The sequence below is a fragment of the Triturus cristatus genome, chromosome 9 (genome assembly GCF_964204655.1).
Source record: "Triturus cristatus chromosome 9, aTriCri1.1, whole genome shotgun sequence".
Classification (NCBI taxonomy): domain Eukaryota; kingdom Metazoa; phylum Chordata; class Amphibia; order Caudata; family Salamandridae; genus Triturus; species Triturus cristatus.
In genome coordinates, this window is record NC_140592.1 from 1,216,345,890 (window position 1) to 1,216,363,404 (window position 17,515).

A 17,515-nucleotide genomic window follows, 5' to 3' on the forward strand; every position below is an offset into this window, starting at 1 on the left:
GGGGAAGCTGGAGAAATTCACACACAAGATAGTACTCAAAGAAAATTCCAGACCAGTATCCCACAAAGTCCGAAATATACCCCTAGCGGTGAAAGACGCAGTGCAAACGGAGCTACACAGACTGGAAAAAGAGGGAATAATAGAGCCGATAGACAGCGCAGAATGGCTCGCCCCCTTGGTAGTGGCGATGAAGCCAAACGGCAAAGTCCCTTTATGTGTGGACCTTTGAGAACTGAACAAATGTCTCATAGTGGAAAAGTTCCCATTACCACGCATTGAAGAAATGCTGGCCAAGACCAAAGGGGTAAAGTGGTTCTCCACCATTGACCTGACGTCAGCCTATCACCAGATAGACCTACATCCGACAAGCCGGAAACTGACATCTTTTATCACACCCTTCGGGTGCTACCAATTCTGCAGAATGCCGTTCGGTCTCGCCTCAGCAGCGGCGGTGTTCCAGAAATTGATGCATCGCTTATTCCAGGATATCGAGGGCGTCCAGTACTTTCAAGACGATATACTGGTGATGGGAACAGATAGGAAAAACCACGATGAGAGGCTAGAAAAGGTACTCAGAGTACTAGAGAACAACGGTCTGACTGCGGAATGGGAGAAGTGCCGGCTGGGGATGACATCAGTCACGTATCTAGGTCATGAGATAGGAGGACAAGGCATCACCCCTAAAAGAGCAAATGTAGAGGCGATATGCAAGGCGATGGCCCCCAACAACAAAGAAGAAGTGAGGTCCTTCTTAGGGATGGCAGAGTATTACAGCAAGTTCGTGCCACACTTTGCCACCAAAACACATCACCTAAGGCAACTAACGAGGGACAAAACGGCATACAAATGGACCGAAGAAACACAGAAAGAATTTGAAGCCCTGAAGAAAGACATCAGCCAAGTGGTGCCCTTGCAAGGATATGATCCACTCGGCCGGTCAATACTGATGACAGACGCCAGCGAGAAAGGACTAGGGGCAGTTCTCATGCAGGAAAGGAGAGACGGAACGGTGGAAACACTCAGCTTCGCGTCCAGAACACTATCGCCCACCGAACAGAAATACAGTGTGTTTGAGAAGGAGATGCTAGCAGTGGTGTGGGCTATGGGAAAATATCGCCAATTCTTATGGGGCACAAGATTCCTACTTAAGACAGATCACAAGCCCTTAGTCAAGGTACTCACCTCAAGCGGGCAGGCCGGCGCCACACCACGCATAGCGAAAATGACGCTCAAACTACTAGAGTACAGATACGATGTGGAGTACATTCCAGGGACAAGGAACAAGGTAGCAGATTACCTTAGCAGGGCAGCAGCCATGGAAGAAGCCCCGAACACGGCTACAGAGGAAGAAGAGATGGTGGCAATAATGGAAGACCCAGAAAGGGTAATAAACAAGCAAGACTGGATACAGGCGTATGGAGAAGATGAGGAAATTCGCGAAGTCAAAGAGTACATAATACACGGATGGCCGGAAAAGAAACGTCTAGGAGAGGCACTCAGGAAATATTATGAAGTCAGAGAAGAATTATCAGTGGGGAACGATGGTACGTTCTTGTACAGGAGAGATAAAGTGATTCCCCCGGCAGCGGTAGTTCCTAGATTAATTGCAATACTACACGAGGGACATTTGGGAATAGTAAAATCCAAGGCGAGAGCAAAGCACATGTACTGGTGGCCAGGAATGGACGCTCAGGTGGAAAGGCAAGTGAGAGATTGCGGTCAGTGCCAAAAAGCGGACAAAACACTGGTTCCCTTACGACCAGCGCTGGGGAAGTTCACACTACCGAGTGGGCCGTGGGAAGACGTGGCGGTGGACATCCTAGGGCCAGTGCTGGACACCCAAGGTACGCCCCAATACCTATGTGTCCTGGTCGACAAGTATTCCAAATGGCCGGAAATACACATACAGGAGGAAATGTAGGCAGAGACAGTGATAAAATTTCTCACCTCGGTGTTCCTGAGAGAAGCCATTCCTAGAACAATCTTGAGTGACAATGGACCCCAATTCAGATCCGAAAAATGGAACAAGTAAGCGGAACGTAATGGAATCAAATTGCTACACACCGCAGTGTACCACCCGTCGAGCAATGGACAGGTAGAACGTTTCAACAGGGTACTCATGGGATCCATTCAAGCAGCCATCATGATGGGAAAAGATTGGGAGAAAGAGATACAGAACACGATGTGGTGTTACCGCATCACCCCCACAGGCACGGGGTATAGCCCATTCCAAATCCTGAGTGGGAGACACCCCTTCACCAAGGACAATGTAATGTGGAGAGAGAAGACGATCACCAGCAAATGGTCTCCTGCGGTAGTACAACACAACCTGGAGAAGGCCCAGAGAGTGTACACGGAGTACTACAACCAGAGAAGGAAAGTAAAAGAAGCCACGCTAGAGAGAGGGGAGTGGGTGAGAGTCAAATTAGCTGTACGAAGAAAGAAGGGAGACAGCAAGTACAGTCCACCTCTACAGGTGAAGGAGGTGTATGAGAGAGCCGCCTTACTCAGCGATGGGAACGTGTGGTCCCAAGACCGCATGGCGAAATGCAACAAGATCCTAAAATGGCCAGAGGAAGAGAAGGAGAAAATACAACAAGAAACATATCCAAGAGAAAATGAAGGGGGTAAACCCACTGAAGGAAGAGATATAAAGGAGGGAGAGAACCGGGAGGAGCAGGAAGTTCCTGGGATGACGGAGTTGGAGGAGTTACCGACAGAGGAGGGCTGCAGCCCGGAGAGAGTGGTACGGAGTGACCCCCGAGATATGGTGGGGAGCCCAGCTGAAAGCGACGACCCTGGAAATTCCTGTACCCCGGTAAGGCGCACCCGAGCAGGCAGAGCGATCGTGAGGCCTAGCCGCTTCAGAGACTTTGATCTAGAAGGAGGGTGTATACCCTAGAGACTGTAAGGACTGCATGTTCGTTGGGCTATGGAAAAGAAGGGAGATATGTAGTGTGCGCTCTAGTCCTCGCACGCTACATGGCTACGTAGCGCGCGAGGGCAGAGCGCGGAAAAAGTAATGCGCATGCGCGAATCGCGGGAAGGAGAGATAGCGGAGCCGCGGTAGCGAGTAGGTCGTGCTTGGCCCGGCGCTCGCATTGTGTGACTATAAATAAAGTATATTGGAGCATCCTTACCCCCAGGAGTCCTGTGCTTATTTGAGGAGGCAGTGCAACATTACAGGAATCAACTCCATTTTATATCCCTGACGTCACATGCTTGTCCCCTTGTACCAAACTTAACCCCACAACAGTCTTCTTTTTCCAGCTGAGAAACTATGAGAAGGTTACAAGTGGAAACTACAGAAAGTAGCCAGGGCTCTCACAGCTCATTAGAGCCCTGTTTACTTTCTTTTCCTGCTGGGACTATCATGACTCCTGAGACCACGGGAGGCAACCTCAGCGCTGTGGTACCCAAAGAAATAGCAGCAGTAGGCAGCGCCTGCTATTCTTGGTTTCTCAAAAGTGGTATTCATGCCTTCTTCACCTAATGCCAGGGTCTGGCTGATGAAAGTGGCAGCAGAGAACCGATAATTCGTTATGAAAACCAAATGTTTAGTTTTGAAAAAATTAACTTAATTTCCTCCAGCAACACTTTGAGTATCATTTAGAGTTTTGCAGAACAGTGCATCTGCCATAAAATAGCATATGCACATTGTCAGGAATTGTCCTATGTCTCTTCAAACCACTAACGCCATGGTCTGCAACCATATCCCATCACCTGAAACAATGGTGCATCACAAATGGAAGAATTAATGGAGGCCCGCCACTGCCGCAGTGCTCTGCTTTCAACCCCAGCGTGGTGTGCCACCCAGGAGGACAATGTGGCAACACAAACTATGCCTTAATATGCACATGATACAAAAAAACATGCAAGTGAAATCTCTCGAGATTTGGCAGCCATCTTGGATCTCGGAGTGGGACCGGCCTATGAATAGAAGCCACACCTGAGCCAAGCTGCCAGTTATTGAGGAACCCGTGGGGTGACAACAGCTCCACAGTGAGAAGTGATTATTGTGATTCAGGTAGGAAGAGCTTCAAGTGTGAGTGTTGGAGAGCTGGCGATCACACTTTAGGAAGCTCTGAAAGTCTAGGAGTGTTTAAACAGGGCTGTCTTTGAGGATTCTAGAGTGAGAAGTTCACTTGTTCTTGTTAGTTAAAAGACTAACACTGAGTTGCTAAATCAAACCAAAAGACTAAAACCTGAGGGGCAGATCTACCAATTTCGCAAACACAAGGAGATGATGGGCAGAGCGCTGAAACTTATTAGACACTCACCCCCAGTCACAGATCTGGGTTGAATCCATCATCGTTCTTTAGCTCACTTCGCCACCCCAGTTCAGACACAGCTATATGCAAATCAGTCTTGACCCTGTGCCTTATGGGAACAGTCCAGCCCAAACTGCCAAACCATGTCTACCCTGGACCGGAAACAAGCATCCTGGGACTGGTTTCGAGGTAGCACCCCTCATCAGCCAGTTTCTTATGCAGCGCAGTGCAGTAGCTGCAAATGCTGCACTGCGTGAGGAGAGAGCAGGAAAGAGCCACATTTACTGAAATATGGAACTCTCCTCCTCTCTCCTTAGCGCCGGGGCTGTTATCAGTTGCCGTGTGTAGGAGAGTGGGATCTGCTTCTTATAGTTACACCCACTTTTTGCTGATGTTTCACTGTTTTCGACTTAGATTGACTGGGATCCTGCTATCCAGGACCCCAGTCTAGCTGCTTTCTCCTCTAAATTGATTGTATGTACTTTAGGTACACTCCAGATTGTATTCTGGGGTATCCTTATCAGTCCCTAGTATATGGTATACTATGTACCCAGGGCATAGGTACCCCAGAGGGCTCCCAGGGGCTGCAGCATATATTATGCTGCCCCTGGGAGACTATTCAAAATGACACCACAGGTCTGCATACAGCAGCCTGTGTAAGGTGGTGCATGCTCCCCTTACTTAGATATAGGTTCACTATATCTATCCCATATCACTGCACATATAAACCTATCATTCACCCCTATAGCAGGCCTTATCAATCCTGAAGGCAGGGTGCTGGGTTTTATGTGAGAAGGCGCTCCTGCATGAGCAGAGTCCCTCTGCAGCCTTCGGAACCTATATTCCGGTGTTGTTTGTGATGCAGCCAACCATATATACTTAAGTGCATTATAACCTCGCGTTAAATGCTAACTTTAAAACGGCTGCATGGAAACATGTTGTGTTTGATATCAAACACCTTGGAATCATACCTCTCCGCCAGTAACTGGCGGGGGAGGTATGATTCCACCCTCCTAGACGGAGAAATATGACAACACCGGTACACCCGGTACCAGCTTTACAGAACCTGGCATCACAAAATTGATTCTGCCAGCCACATACACAAGTCTGCCCTCCTGCTGCTGGACGAAACTCGAGCAGAGGATGGCCTGACGATAGGTTTCCTGTCACAGGGAGGTGTGACCACCTCCCAGATAGGCTTTAGTGTATTTGGGGTAGGTGCACTCTGAGAGTGCTTTGATGTCTACACTGGGGGCACATTTGGTGCCCCTGTGCATAGTCCAGCTCAAACCGGTTGCAGGAGCCATTTGCTCCTGCTCTGGCACGAAACTGGACAAAGGACATGGGTGTAGCCACCCCTCTGTCCTGACCCTCCCATAGGTGGGTCCCCAGAGTTTGTCCCACCCCTTCCTTGGGAATAAAGTAGGAACCCCTGACTACAGGACTTTAGATTTTATCTGGACTAAACTCTGCTAAAGAAACCAAGTACTTTGACGATCTGCACAATGCTGGATGACTGAACAATCTCCCTTGGAGTAAAGGAGTTACTCTCCTGCAAGGCAGGCACCTGAAACGCATCTGACCGGTTTGCATCTCCGAAGCTCCTGAGGACTCCGAAGATTTCTGCAACACAGGAGGTGGGTTCCCGAGGTCTCTGAGGTTGATCTGTGCTCTCAGCAATTCTGAGGCCCATATTTCTCGTGGGGACCGTGCAACCCGAACCCCTGTACACTGCATACATTTGCAGCAGCATATGCTTTTTGGCGACTCCTGAGGCTGTGCTTTGGGCTACTTGTAGTCCTTACCCGAGCAGTATTTCCACTGAAGATTTCTGGCCTACAGTCCACGAGTGTTGCGAGGGCTGGTATTTTGTGATTCAGCTTGAGGTCCCTTCACGATCCCTGGTCCGTTGACCTGTGAAGGTAACTTTGTCTTTCTGAGGGCTTTATGGTTGCTTAAGACATGCCCTGACTCTCCATAGCTTGGAGAGTCCCCAGGACCTTGCTGGTCCTCACTGAAGTATCTTTCCTCTGCCCGCGTGGGTTGCAGTTGCCAAGTCTTGTTGGTTTTCAATCCGGACACTGACCCCCCCAGCACTCAACATCCTTCGTGGGACAGCTCACCTCTGGACATTGGTCATCGTCGACGTCTCATGGTCCCCGTGGCTGCAGAGTCAAGCTTCACCTCTCTCCACCTGAAACACCCGACATCGGTGGCCATTCGTCTATCGTGCCCCTGGTCACTGTGAAGTGACCCGAGCAGTATTTCCACTTAAGATTTCTGGCCTACACTCCACGAGTGTTCCGTGGGCTGGTATTTTGTGATTCAGCTTGAGGTCCCTTCACGATCCCTGGTCCGTCGACCTGTGGGTCTCTGTGAAGGTAACCTTTACTTTCTGAGGGCTTTCCTGGTTGCTCCAGACATGCCATGACTCTCCATAGCTTGGAGAGTCCCCAGGACCTTGCTGGTCGTCACCGAAGCATCTTTCCTCTGCCCGCATTTCACCTTTGCATTTATAATGTAGTTCTTAGTCACACTTATACGCATGTTATTATTTTACCTTTGTGAACCTTAACATGAATCCAATGTACTGATAGTTTCATTTATTTGTGTTTGAATGTGCACACAAATATTAAATATGCACCATTGATTTAATACGCTAACTTGACACTGCTAGGCCCGTATTTCTTTCTGCATGAAATTCTGTTTTCCATTTTCTGCTTGCATCTCTTTTCATTGCAGGTGTAATTCACATGGTTTGTTAGCTTAGATTAGATACAACACTGTACTAGTGAAAGATAGAGAGCCTGAGTAGAAGACCTTGACAAGGAACATGGAAAGCCAGAGCATAAACTGAAATTGTCCATTCAATACTGTGTAAAGGCTTACAAGTGACAAAGGACAATGCTGCTCCCATGTTTGTCCTGGAAGAAATTGTCGACGTTTCAGCTCACAACGTGAGAATGAAAAGGGCAATGGAGCCCCTGATAATGCGTACACAGGGGTGTTACTTTGGAGATTCTAGTGGAAATAAGTGCAGTTCACACTGTCCGAGGTTTAGTCATTTTCCTTTGGACTTTGAGAGGTTTAGACCTCTATGCTTCTCCTTTGACTCTTGGAGAGTGTGGCTTAGGGTAACGCTCATTTCCCTGAACGAGGAAGACTCTTGACCGAGCTGCTGAGATGCAGACACCTTCTTATACCTTCCTGCATTTTCCGATTTTTCTACAATTCTATGATTTTTTAGATCCCTCTAGGATATTAAACATCCTCCTTAGTTTGTTTGGACTTATATAGATGATTTTAGCCTTCACCCGTGTATAGAATAAAGAATCAGAAACTCTTCTCTGAATATCAAATTCTGTTATTGATCTTTTGTATTGCCGTGACTGAACTTCTTGTTTGCCTCCTATTGGTATGCCTAAACTTCTTTAGGAGGTTGGGTTTTCCGGTTCTTGTTCTGTATCTTTACAGCATGGTACTAAGATTTGGTTATCTTAACCTGACTGCCAGCTTGTAATAAACCATCTGATCTATAGTCACTGATTCCTGGCCCTTTTTGTCTAGCCAAATGGATTGCTCTTTTAATTACATTGATTGATTTAATCTTAACTCCCCTTACCTCTCAGTCGACGAGAAAATGTCCACCTGATAACAATGGTAAGAGGGTTGGCCCATCGCTGCATCAATAATCTCTTCGATGGTTAACAAAATCTACTCCCAGTGCCCCTTCCTAACCCCCAAGATCTTGTAGTGGTATGCCTATTTAGTCTGTCTGTTGGCTATCTCTTCAATACTAGGGTGGCGTGAGATTGCATTCTGCTATCGCGTACCTATACCGGTCCTGAGAAACCGTTATGCCAAAAATGTTTTCCCAGCTCTTTTTAGAGGTGGGGGTAACACTAGGTTTCTGATGGACGAGCCTCAATCTGTAGCAGGCATTCCATCCACCACTCTCTCACTGGGGCATATTGGTGGACATGCAGCCCTGTTTAGGGCTGGGTGATCACCACTTGTTTTCCCTGCCAGGACTTCCTTGTGATCCTGGATAGGGAAGTTGCAAAACAGACTCCACTCACAGGGAGAACACTTCCTCTCTGTTGGGGCACTGTTATTTTTTATAGGAACAAGCTCTGGGTTGGGGAGCATGTTCTTGCATACCAAAATACTTTTCAGCGTAGGCTCATCAGACATGGCATCCGCTCGGTAAATGATTAATGTTTTAAATAGAGGCACTGGAGGCACAGACTTCCCACCAGGCACCAAGAGATTGCAAAAATCTGGCAGTGGTCCTTCACCAGCGCAGCAGGGGCTATAGCAGGCTTGCAGGGCATTTGTCAGATTTTAAATGAGATCCATAGTTATTTACATGCAAAACAACAGTATTTTTCCGAAAACATTACATTTTAGTTATTAGTACCTGCATTCTTGGTCACAAGAGTGTTTGCAGTAAAAAAACATTAAAAAAATAATTAATGATGGATTCAACCCAGATCTGTGACTGGGGGTGAGTGTCTGAAAAGTTTCAGCGCTCCATCCATCATCTCCTTCTGTTTGCTTTGTTCGACCTAAGTTGGCAGGGTATGCCCAGACGTGGGTCCCTTGCTGACTTTGCCACTGGATTCAAGCTAGCCTGGCTGATGAAGGTGTTACCCCGAAACCGGTCCAAGGATGTTTGTTCCCGGTCCAGGGAAGACCTGGCTGGCAAAGTGAGCTAAATAATGATGATGGATTCAACCCAGATCTGTGAGTGGGGATGAGTGTCTGAAAAGTTTCACTGCTCTGTCCATCATCTCCTTGTGTTTGATTTGTTCGCCCTAAGTTGGCAAGGTATGTCCAGACGTGGGTCCATTGTTCACTTTGCCACTGGAGTCATGTTAGCCTGGCTGATGAGAGGTGTTACCCAGAAACCGGTCCCAGGATGCTTGTTTCCGGTCCCGGGAAGACCTGGATTGGCAGTTTGGGCTGGACTGTTGCCATGAGGCACAGGGTCAACACTGATTTGCATATGGCTGGGTCTGAACTGGAGTAGCAAAGTGAGCTAAAGAACGATGATGGATTCAACGCAGATCTGTGACTGGGGGTGAGTGTCTGAAAAGTTTCAGCACTCCATCCATCATCTCCTTGTGTTTGCTTTGTTCGCCCTATGTTGTCAGGGTATGCCCAGACGTGGGTCCCTTGCTCACTTTGTCACTGGATTCAAGCTAGCCTGGCTGATGAGGGGTGTTATCCCAAAACTGATCCCAGGATGCGTGTTTCCCGTCCAGGGAAGACCTGGCTTGGCAGTTCAGGCTGGACTGTTCTCATGAGGCACAGGGTCAAGACTGATTTGCATATGTCTGGATCTGAACAGGGGTGGTAAAGTGAGCTAAAGAACGATGATGGATTCAACCCAGATCTGTGACTGGGGGTGAGTATCTGAAAAGTTTTAGCGCTCCCAGAGGGGACCGCCATCCGAAGGGAGAAAACTCTGGGGCGCCTGGAAGGGGAGGGTCACACGGGCCTCACGGGGGTGGTTGGAAATGCCTGCGCGAGTGACGGTGTAACAAGGGCTGCCTCGCTGATGGGATAGCATAGCCCCTACTACCTCTGGCCTACAGTCGGGGCGTCTGCGGACACATGGGGGTGGTTGCAATCGTGGGGCATGGGGGTGATCCCGTGGGTGAAGGAGGGGGGAGTCAGGGGTAGAAAGGGGGGGGAGCAACTGTTCACGCTGCCACTGTTATGAGTTATTCTTTTGAATTGTAGGTAACCATCTGTTTCTAAACCTAAATTGAGTGGGCGGCATAAGCTTGCATGCACGGCTAAGTGGCTGATATACGGTTGCTACTGTTAATCCTTAAGAGACTGCACCAGAACTGATAATGAAAATGCGGCCGGCTCCTGAGCGGGTGGTGGTTGACACATAATTCGAATGCGTGTTATATTAAATTGACTATAGACAAAAAAAAAACGTTTCAGCGCTCCATCCAGCCTCTCCTTGTGTTTGCATTGTCTTTGGTGCCCATTTATCATCATCAACACATTTTATCACATTGCAAGGAATTTAGCACTATTGTGCTAGGGACAGCCAAAATAATGTCAAGAATGGCCAAAATATATCAAGGATGGAATTGCGTCATTTCATAGACAGCCAGAATGCCACCAAGAATACCCACTATCTGCCAATGTTATGCAATGACTAGCAGAAAAGTCACTAGGGCCAACCACAGTGTATAAGGAATCCGGTTCTATCATGTCAGGAATAGATGAAAAGTCATGAATAATTCCCACAAGATGTCAAAGATGGTTCACTATTGTGCTAGGGATATCTAGAATGTCATTGGAAACGCCTATAGTGTGTTATAGATAGAACGCTACAATGCCAAAGATAGCCAGAAAGTCTTAAGGGATGATCACAGTTTGCTCAAGATAATCCACATTTTGTGCAGGTTAGTCAAAATGCCACCCTGAATGCGCCCTAAATATCAACAAATATCCACCATTATGCAAGGGATACCTAGAAAGTCACTAGGAATGGTAGACATATGTTTAGGGTAGCTAAACTAAGAATGCCAGGAATACTGGATGGTCATCATAGATGTGTGCTATATTTCAAGTATGACCCACCATTTCCAGGCACACTCATACTGTTGCTGAGAATGTTCACTATATGTCAAGCATGGGCTACTTTTATGCCAGTGAAAGACAACATGGCGTCAAGAAGGCCTGCTGTGTGTAAAGGATGGACCACTATCACTCCATAGCTAGCCAGAAAGTAGCCAAGAATCCCTGTCATATCCCACTATTTATGAATACGTGAGACTATGAGAGTCAGTGTGAGCAAGAGAGGCAAGGAATACATGTGAAGGAATGTAAGTAAATGTGTGGGTGAGAATGAGAGGGGTAAGTGATTTTAATTGATCATGATTGTTTGTAAACACTATCTGTGAGTGTGATACTCTTGTATCCCAGGATGCTTGTTTTCCAGTCCAGGGAGGACCTGGCTTTGCAGTTCGGTCTGGACTGTTCCCATGTGGAGCAAGGTCAAGGCTGATTTGCATATGGCTGGGTCCAAACTGGAATGGTATGGCGAGCGAAATAACGATGGATTAAACCCAGATCTGTGACTGGGGGGTGAATGTTTTACAATGTTCAGCATTCCGTATATCATCTTTTTTTGTTGCACTCTTGTGAGTCTGCCAGTGGCTCTGGTTATGGGGATAAGTCTTGGCAAATGAGATGCACACGGCAAGATTCTGGCACTGGCATATTGAATGTAATTACTGGCAGAAGAGAAAAGGCTGATGCTGACACTATAGAGGTAATTTTTGGCATATAAGTCATCTAGGGGAAAACTGTTAGCACTGGCATACTGGATATAATTTGTGAAATATGGTGTATCAATGTTAAAATGCAGTCACTGGCACATTGTAGTTAATTCTTTGCATAGGGGGCACCTGTGGCAAATTGCTGATGCTTGCACATGTTAGAGTTTTTGTGCATTTTCATTGTTTTTGTGCATTATTAAAAGCATGCAGAACGTGGATTTACTTTTGAATTTACATGTATACACTGACATGGTGCTATTGTATGTAAACCAATTTGCTATGTCTTGTTAAAGTGTGTTTTACTGGCTTATGTTAACTAGTCCTCAATTAGGCCTTGACACCATCTTGTTTAATCTGGATGTCTCCTTCTGCATGTTCACTGTTCATTATTTCTGCAACACACAGCCAAGCAGAGTTATGTTTGTTTATTTCCATTGAGGTTGTTCTTGCTGTTCTTGGATAAAAAAATCCAAGGACATAATAATGTTGCATTTTCAAGGCCCTTCTGCTAGCTCGCTCTACTACATTCACAATAGTTTGCTGTTGTTCCTAGTTTGTCTTTTCATCTCCGGATGACATTAGTATAGAGTGGGCAGAATCAATATACATGTAGTGGTTTAGTGCTTAGATGGTTAGGCGATATGATGTTTTATAGAGCAAAGTGTTATGATTTACTACGCCATGATGATTTTGCAGAAGCTAATGATTTCCACTGCAAAAAACTGTATGAAAACCCCTGATTTTGAGTGTGAGTCAGATCTTTTCGGAAATGCCACTAGGGATGCTGTACGTTTTCTTATTTATTTTGCTGCTCACTTGCAGTTTAACACTGTCTCCGATCCATCCATCCCTGGGCGTGCTGTTGCAGAATTTGTGAGGGTATACAGTTTTAGGGGTTTTCCACGTTCACACTTTAGCAGTAATTCTTGGCAAATGGGGCACCAGTGGCAAATTGCTGGCACTGGCATGCTGGGCATAATTATTGGCATGATAATGGCAAATGAATGTGAGTGAGAATGAGTGTGAGTCTAATGAATATACCTGAGCATGAGTAAGGACATTTGTGTTGTTGAGTGTGTTACTCTTGGAATCTGCCAATGGCCCTGGCATACTAATGGTAATTTATGTCATATGGGGTACTAATGATGAAGGTTTGTCACTGGCATATTGGAAGTAGTTCTTGGCATAGGGGTACCTGGGGCAAAACACTGATGCTGCCACACTAGTGGTAATTATTTGCATTTGGGGCACCAATGGCAAAATACGGGCAGTGGCATACTGGACATAATTCTTGTCAAAACACGCAACCATGGCATAATGCTGGCACTGGCATATTGTAAATAATGTTCAGTATAAGGGGCAACCATGGCAAAATGCAGGCTTTAGCCCACTAGAGGTAGTTCTTGGCATATGTGCCACCTGTCACAAAATGCTGGCAGCGAGATACTGGACATCTGTTTTGGCATAAGGGGCCCCATGCAAACAGCTGGTTATGACAGTGGGTGGAATTCTTTGCATATGGCATACCCATGGCAAAATGCTGGAGGTGCCATATTGGGAGTAATTCTTGAACTAAGGGGTACCCATGGCAAAATGCTGACACTGGCACAGTAGAGTTAGTTTTTGACATATGTGCAACCTGTTGCAAAATGCTGGAATTGGGACGCTGGACATATATTTGGCATATGGGGCATCCATGGCAACATGCTTGTGATGGAATTCTTTGCATATAGAAAAATGCTGGAGATGGCATATTGGGTTGATTCTTGAAATGAAGGGCACCCAAGGTTAAATACGTATGATAGCATACTGGAGGTAATTCTTGGCATGAAGGTGGGAAACCATGGTATATGGGTGGGGAGGTGTGGAAGGCAACCATGACAAAATGCTGGCCCTCACATACTACAAATAATGTTTGACAGATGTGTGAGAAGCTGACCTGGTATATGATGTCCACTAATACAAGTGGGCACCTTGCACCAGTCCAGACAACCCTTATTGTGATTTAAGAGGTCTTAGTCAACCTTAGAAAGCTCTCTAAGTGGTAGCTGTGGAGAGCAGTCTTCATACTTAGTCCAGAAGGAGCGTAAAGCAGCTTGTTTTACCAGAATGCAATCTCATAGTTAGATTAAGTGAAAAAGAACCACATCAAGTACTTATAAAAATATGTATTTATTATATAATACTCTCTAGTACATTCTATTATCTCCAACACGGAGATAAACACAACGCACACAACACTTTAGCAAACAAACACAGTAAATAGCACAAAATAAACAGTGGCCCGGGGGGGGGGGGGGGGGAACCAAACCATATACTACGAAAGTGGTATAAGAACCACAACTCGAGTCAAGACAGTGTCGAGAGGATGTAGAAGTGCTGGGACCCCAAGGAACTACCCTAGGTAAGTAGATAGGGACCCCACGGAGAGCGTGGGCAGTGTGGAGACACGCCCGCTTGCTCCGTACAACTCTATGTGCAAGTCGCGGTTGGATTTTTAAAGGTTAAGGACCCTTCCCAGTGGACCCTGAAGAAACCCCATGGAAGACAGAAGGTTGGAGAGCCACTCCACCCATGGATACTCTAGTACCCGTGTTACCTACACCAGAGAAGCCAGGTGCATACGTGTGAAGTGGTGTCGGAAACCGCAGTTGAACCCAATGGAGGACTTCAGGATAGTGCCACTGTTAAAGAAGGAAGAAGTGTCCGGTGGAATCCAAGGATGGATTCTTGATGAGAGGTACCTGTAAGCAGAGGGTACAGAGTCTATGTCACTCAGAGGTGATCAGGAGACTAGGAAGGCAAATGCCCACTGATGTCGGATGTTGCAGGATGGATGACGATGACCTTGACTCTGCAGCTGTGAGGACCAGGCAACGCTGAGGAGGACCAGGAGCCATGCACGAGCTGTCCCACGAAGGATGGCGAGTGCTGAGGGGTCGGTGTCCAGCAGGAGCACCAACAAGCCTTAGCAAAGGCAAGCCCCGCAGGAATCAAAGAAGGAGCAACGTCAGGACCAGCAAGATCCAGGGGACTCACCAATAGCAGGGGAGTCAGGGCAGGCCCGAGCAATCAGGGGAGTTGAAAAGAAACAAGTATGACCCTCAAGTGGGCCTACAGGCCGGAAGGCACTGGAGTCGCGAGAGGACCTCAGCAGCTCACCAAAAGATTCAGGCCACGATGCACATGATGCGGTGTGGCTGAAGATTCTCATCACTGGAGGTGCTCTGGGTTCGGGCCACTTGGAGCCCGAAGATCTTCTTGCAAAGAAGCCAACAAGCCTTTGCAACTGCAAATTGGACACAGTGCACAGGGGTTTGGTTATTGCAACCCCCACAAGGGATACAGGCCTCAAACTTGGTGAAAGGGCTGGGCAGGCCTTGAGAGCTGTGGAAAACCACCACCTGTGTTGCAGAGCCCACGGAGCCCAGAGGAGCTCAGATCTGCAGACCGGTCGACTTAGTTGTGGTGCCTGCGAATGCAGGGGAGTGACTCCTTCACTCCAAGGGAGATTTCTTCAGGTGTCTTTGATGCTTCACAGACCTTGGAAGGTTCCTGTATGATGCACAGGCACAGATGATGCAGCAGACTGGAAGGGAGATGAAGTCAGGCCCAAACAAAGTCCAGCCAAGTCCAGAGTGCCCAGACGGTAGAAGTGCATTGGTGTCTGATCTTAATCTTATCCCCCGACAAATCTAGGGACCTATACCCAGGTACACCCTTAAGTACCCTAGGGTAAGGGTGGGGAAGATTCAGGGGACCCTCCCAGGGGAGGGTCTGGACGGGGGGGAGGGGGGGGTTACTCCCATGTCCTTTGCCCAGTTTCGCGCCAGAGCGGGAGCGGGAACTGGTTGGAACTGGACTATGCACCCGAATTCTAAGTGTGCCCCTCATGCAGACTTTGTGGCACTGGCAAGCACACCCACCCGGTCCCAATACACTTAATCCTGTCTGGGAGGTGGTCACACCTCCCTGTGACAGGATGCCTATTGTTCCACCTTCCTCTCCTCGAGCGTGGCTCAGAAGGAGGAGGGCAGAAATGTATCTCTGATCGGCAGCAACCATTTTGTGCTGTCCGGGTCTAGAAGGCGGGTACCGGGAACACTTAGACCCTAACAGAGGGCTCTTCCAGTGCTTGGAATCATACCTCCCACAACATTTACGGTGTGGGAGGTATGATTCCAACATGTTTGATACCAAACATGATAGGATTCGCTGCAGTCGTTTTCGAGATGGTCATCGCGTAATTACGTGGTGCCCCTCTTTGTAGTATGTGGCTGCTTCACTGACAACCCGGAGAAATGGACTCCATAGGCTGCAGGGGTGTCCTGCTCATGCAGGGGCACCCTCTCACTTAGAACCAAGCACCCGGCCTTCAGGATTGCAAAGGCCTGCTATAGGGGTGACTTATTGGTTTTAAGTGCAGTGACCCTTAGATATAGAAAACCTATATCTTAAGTAAATGGTGCTTACACCAACTTACACAGGCTGCAATGGCAGGCCTGTAGATCCATTTCGTGTGGTCTACCATGGGTGGCATAATGCATGCTTCAGCCCATGGGAGACCTCTCGGGTACCTATACCCTGGGTACCTTAGTACCATATACTAGGGACTGATAAGGGTGCCCTGGTATACAATCTGGAGTGTACCTAAGTACTCAACACAACAATTTAGGGAGAAAACAGATAGACTGGGGTCCTGGTTAGCAGGATTCCAGTCAGACTAGTCAAAATACAGCTTAGCACCAGACAAATAGTGTGGGTAACCATAGAAGTAGATCCTACTTTCTTACAATATGTATCACTCTTAGCAAAAGAGGGCATGAATGGCTTATGGGGGCACAATGACACCATGGTGCAAGTGTGCCTGCATTGGCCAATCATTGATGCAGTAGACGCTGAGACGTAGGGTAAGGTATCTCCAACTCTAATGCTGGCTCCTTGGTGTTTGTACTTTGTCTGAGACACCCTGCTCTGCCTATTATGGTATATTTTTCTCCGCATGTATTATGTGACATGCCGTGTCGGCTCCCGACACTTCCTCTCCCTTTGTAATTTATGTACTTCCGAGCACCAGCCATGCTCTTAACATCAATTCCACTGTCCACGAGATCCTACGGGACTCACTTATACGAACGACAAGTCCTATAATATACCTCCCTATAATAGTGATTTCTCCAGCACTTTTCCATTAGCAGGTCCTCCCCCTCTCACACCAACCGATTTGTCTTTTTCTCTGTTTAGATTCTTTCCTTTGGTGAACTAGCAGTGATTTGACTCCAGCAGTTCGACCATCCACAACACCTGGATTGATCTCCAGGCAATGCTTTTTCATTTAACCTCAAGACTTAACCCCCACGAGTTGTGGTCGATGGTAAATTATTTCCCGCTACACTTTGGGAGCGACCATTCATTGAACTAACTAGTCTGGTTCACCATTTTGACTCACCTTATTATATTTTAGGTGTCCACCACTCTCTACGCCTGTCAGTTACCACCGAGGAGTTTTGATTCCCTCTCTCTCTGACGACCTGCGGACGTCTTAGAGGCCTGTCCTCCAACGGACATGGTAACTCTTGTTGAGTATTTAATATATTTTAGCTCCCCTAAATAAAAGATTGATGAGTCCCTACTCATTTAAACTTTTGTTTCTTCAGGTGCCCACCCTCCCTCGTTGTCTATCCCAGTCCTGATGAAGACCCCACTTCGTAAGGTTACATCCAATACCTACAGCACTCAAGGGGTCGAAACGTCGACTCAACATCTTTGGCCAATATCGTCAACAGTACATTTTGCACTGTGATTGTTTCTATATGGCATTATTCCGAATTGTCAATATTGTGATTATGATTGAATCTGTGTTCGAAATACGGCATTGACTCAAATATGCCGTCCAATTTGAGTGTAATTCAGTAACGTTTACCACTGTGTTCA